The following is a 5,000-nucleotide window of genomic DNA, read 5'->3' as shown; positions in this document are numbered from 1 at the left end:
TGGTCCGGCACTCCTTGGAGGAATAAATCTAGTTTCCTCTTGAAAATGTCCACGGTTGTTCCGGCAATATTTCTTATGCTTGCTGGGAGGACGTTGAACAACCGCGGACCTCTGATGTTTATACAGTGTTCTCTGATTGTGCCTATGGCACCTCTGCTCTTCACTGGTTCTATTCTACATTTTCTTCCATGTCGTTCACTCCAGTACGTTGTTATTTTACTGTGTAGATTTGGTACTTGGCCCTCCAGTATCTTCCAGGTGTATATTATTTGATATCTCTCTCGTCTTCTTTCTAGTGAGTACATTTGGAGGACTTTGAGACGATCCCAATAATTTAGGTGCTTTATTGCGTCTATGCGTGCCGTATATGTTCTCTGTATTCCCTCTATTTCAGCAATCTCTCCTGCTCTGAAGGGGGAAGTGAGTACTGAGCAGTACTCAAGACGGGACAACACAAGTGACTTGAAGAGTACAACCATTGTGATGGGATCCCTGGATTTGAAAGTTCTCGTAATCCATCCTATCATTTTTCTGGCTGTCGCAATATTTGCTTGGTTATGCTCCTTAAACGTTAGGTCGTCAGACCTAACGTTTGACTAGACTAGAAACTTTTTAACCCAGCATGTCAGAGAACCCACAAGGATGAGAGGAAATGATGAACCAGCGAGACTCGACCTGGTCTTCACCCTGAACGACTCTGACATAAGAGAAATCGGTTTTGAGGCCCCAGTAGGGATGAGCGACCATAGTGTACTAGTGTTTGAGTACCTGATTGAAGAAGGGTTATTGAACTCGAGGAGGGATACCGAAACCAAAAGGTTAGCATACCGAAAGGGAAACTATGAGGAGATAAGAAAATTCCTAACAGATATAGCATGGGAAACAGAGCTCAGGGAAAAGACGGCCCAAGATATGATGGACTACTTCACGCAAAAGTGCATGGACGCAGCAAACAAGTTTGTCCCAGTCCAAAAGGAAAACAGTGAAATGAAGATGAGAAACCCATGGTTTAATCAGAGATGTAGGCTAGCTAAGCAGCAAAGTAAAAGGGTATGGAGAAACTATAGGAATAACAGGACACTGGAGAGCAGAGAAAGATACCAGAATGCCAGGAATGGATATGTCAGGATGAGAAGAGAGGCAGAAAGGGAATACGAAAATGACATCGCAAGCAAGGCAAAGACTCAGCCTAAATTGCTGCATAGCCACATCAGGAGAAAAACAACAGTAAAGGAACAGGTTATGAGATTAAGGATAGGGGCAAAAGGATTCACTACAAACGACACGGAAGAGTGTGAGGAACTGAATAAGAAATTCCAGGAGGTATTCACCTTAGAGCAAGGAGAAATCCCAGAGATAAGAGAGGGAATAGCTAACCAGGAACCACTGGAAGAGTTTGAGATTACCAGCGGGGAAGTAAGGAAGTGTTTACTAGAGTTGGATATGACAAAGGCTATAGGTCCAGATGGAATCTCCCCTTGGATACTAAAGGAAGGAGGAGAAGAACTGTGTTTACTTTGTCACTCTTATACACTCCATAGTGTATAACAAATCACTGGCAACAGGGGAACTGCCAGAAATTTGGAAAGCAGCTAACATAGTCCCGATATACAAGAAAGGGGATAGACAGGTGGCACTGAATTACAGGCCAGTGTAACCTGCATACCATATAAGCTGATAGAGAAGATTGTGCGAAGAAAGCTAGTGGAGCACCTGGAGCGAAAGAACTTTGTAACACAGCATCAACATGGGTTCAGGGATGGCAGGTCCTGCCTCACAGGGTTACTTGAATTCTACGACCAGGCAACAAAAATAAGGCAAGAAAGAGAAGGGTGGGCAGACTGCATATTTTTGGATTACCAGAAAGCCTTTGATACAGTACCACACAAGAGGCTAGTGAAAAAACTGGAGATGCAGGCTGGAGTGAAAGGGAAGGTACTCCGTTGGATACAGGAATACCTAAGCAACAGGAGACAACGAGTCAGTGTGAGGGGTGAGGTCTCAGATTGGCGAGACGTTACGAGTGGAGTCCCGCAGGGGTCAGTCCTTGGACCTATACTGTTTCTGATATATGTAAATGATCTCCCAGAGGGTATAGAATCGTTTCTCTCAATGTTTGCCGATGATGCAAAAATTATGAGGAGGATTGAAACTGAGGACGATAGTAGGAGGCTACAAGATGACCTAAACCGACTGAGTGAATGGTCCAACAAATGGCTGTTGAACTTCAACCCGAGTAAATGCAAAGTAATGAAACTAGGGAGTGGAAACAAGAGGCCAGACACAGGATACAGAATAGGAGATGAAGTACTTAATGAAACGGACAGAGAGAATGATCTAGGAGTTGATATCACACCAAACCTGTCTCCTGAAGCCCATATAAAAAGAATAACGTCTGCGGCATATGCGAGGCTGCCTAATATCAGAACAGCGTTCAGGAACCTGCGTAAGGAATCATTCAGAATCTTGTACACCACATATGTAAGACCAATCCTGGAGTATGCGGCCCCAGCATGGAGCCCGTACCTTGTCAAGCACAAGACGAAGCTGGAAATAGTCCAAAGGTATGCCACTAGACTAGTCCCAGAACTAAGAGGCATGAGTTACGAGGAAAGGCTGCGGGAAATGCACCTTACGACACTGGAGGACAGAAGAGTAAGGGGAGACATGATCACAACCTACAAAATCCTCAGAGGAATCGACCGGGTAAACAAGGATAAACTATTCAACAGTGGTGGTACGCGAACAAGGGGACACAGGTGGAAACTGAGTACCCACATGAGCCAAAGAGACGTTAGAAGGAACTTTTTCAGTGTCAGAGTAGTTAACGGATGGAATGCATTAGGCAGTGATGTGGTATAGGCTTACTCCATACACAGTTTCAAATGTAGATATGATAGAGCCCAGTAGGCTCAGGAATCTGTACACCAGTTGATTGATAGTTGAGAGGCGGGACCAAAGAGCCAAAGCTCAACCCCTGCAAGCACAAATAGGTGAGTACAAATAGGTGAGTACACACACACACACACACACACACACACACACACACACACACACACACACACACACACACACACACACACACACACACACACACACCCCACACACCCCACACACACATACACACACACATACACACACACACACACCACACACACACACACACACCACACCACACCACACACACACACACACACACACACACACACACACACACACACACACACACCACACACACACACACACACACACACACACACACACACACACACACACACACACACACACACCACACACACACACACACACACACACACACACACACACACCACACCACACACACACACACACACACACACACACACACACACACACCACACACACACACACACACACACACACACATACCAGATACCAGATAGAACCAGATAGATACCAGAGAGATACCAGAGAACCAGGAATGAGTACGTCAGGGTGAGAAGAGAAGCAGAGAAAAATTTTGAAAATGATATAGCAAATAAAGCCAAGACCGAACCAAAGCTACTCCACAGTCACATCAGAAGGAAAACAACAGTGAAAGAACAGGTATTGAAACTTAGAACAGGCGAGGACAGGTATACAGAGAATGACAGAGAGGTGTGTGAGGAACTCAACAAGAGGTTCCAGGAGGTCTTCACAATAGAACAGGGTGAGGTCACTGTGCTAGGAGAAAGGGAGGTAAACCAGGCGGCCTTGGAGGAGTTCGAAATTACGAGAGAGGAGGTCAAGAGACACCTGCTGGATCTGGATGTTAGAAAGGCGGTTGGTCCAGATGGGATCTCACCATGGGTACTGAAAGAGTGTGCAGAGGCACTTTGCTTGCCACTCTCCATAGTGTATAGTAAATCACTAGAGACGGGAGACCTACCAGAAATATGGAAGACGGCGAATGTGGTCCCAATATACAAAAAGGGCGACAGACAAGAGGCACTGAACTACAGGCCAGTGTCCTTGACTTGTATACCATGCAAGGTGATGGAGAAGATCGTGAGAAAAAACCTGGTAACACATCTGGAGAGAAGGGACTTCGTGACAAATCGCCAACATGGATTCAGGGAGGGTAAATCTTGCCTTACAGGCTTGATAGAATTCTACGATCAGGTGATACAGATTAAGCAAGAAAGAGAGGGCTGGGCGGACTGTATTTTCTTGGATTGTCGGAAAGCCTTTGACACAGTACCGCATAAGAGGCTGGTACATAAGCTGGAGAGACAGGCAGGTGTAGCTGGTAAGGTGCTCCAGTGGATAAGGGAGTATCTAAGCAATAGGAAGCAGAGAGTTACGGTGAGGGGTGAGACCTCCGATTGGCGTGAAGTCACCAGTGGAGTCCCACAGGGCTCTGTACTCGGTCCTATCTTGTTTCTGATATATGTAAATGATCTCCCGGAGGGTATCGATTCATTTCTCTCAATGTTTGCGGACGATGCTAAAATTATGAGAAGGATTAAAACAGAAGAGGACTGTTTGAGGCTTCAAGAAGACCTAGACAAGCTGAAGGAATGGTCGAACAAATGGTTGTTAGAGTTTAACCCAACCAAATGTAATGTAATGAAGATAGGTGTAGGGAGCAGGAGGCCAGATACAAGGTATCATTTGGGAGAGGAAATTCTTCAGGAGTCAGAGAAGGAAAAAGACTTGGGGGTTGATATCACGCCAGACCTGTCTCCTGCAGCACATATCAAGCGGATAACATCAGCGGCATATGCCAGGCTGGCCAACATACGAACGGCATTCAGAAACTTGTGTAAAGAATCATTCAGAACTTTGTATACCACATATGTCAGGCCAATCCTGGAGTATGCAGCCCCAGCATGGAGTCCATATCTAGTCAAGGATAAGACTAAACTGGAAAAGGTTCAAAGGTTTGCCACCAGACTAGTACCCGAGCTGAGAGGTATGAGCTACGAGGAGAGACTACGGGAATTAAACCTCACTTCGCTGGAAGACAGAAGAGTTAGGGG

The 5,000-nt window shown here is 45.7% G+C and overlaps 1 protein-coding gene across 2 annotated transcripts in view; it reads right to left on the bottom strand.

Moving 5' to 3' along the window:
* The window catches only part of LOC123752144 (streptococcal hemagglutinin), a 297,057-nt gene that overhangs the window by 4,632 nt on the left and 287,425 nt on the right, over positions 1–5,000 (bottom strand). The window lies entirely within an intron of this gene.

The sequence above is a fragment of the Procambarus clarkii genome, chromosome 44 (genome assembly GCF_040958095.1).
Source record: "Procambarus clarkii isolate CNS0578487 chromosome 44, FALCON_Pclarkii_2.0, whole genome shotgun sequence".
Taxonomy (NCBI): Eukaryota; Metazoa; Arthropoda; class Malacostraca; order Decapoda; family Cambaridae; genus Procambarus; species Procambarus clarkii.
Note: the sequence above shows the minus strand (reverse complement) of the source record. Positions and strands in the feature narration are given on the sequence as shown.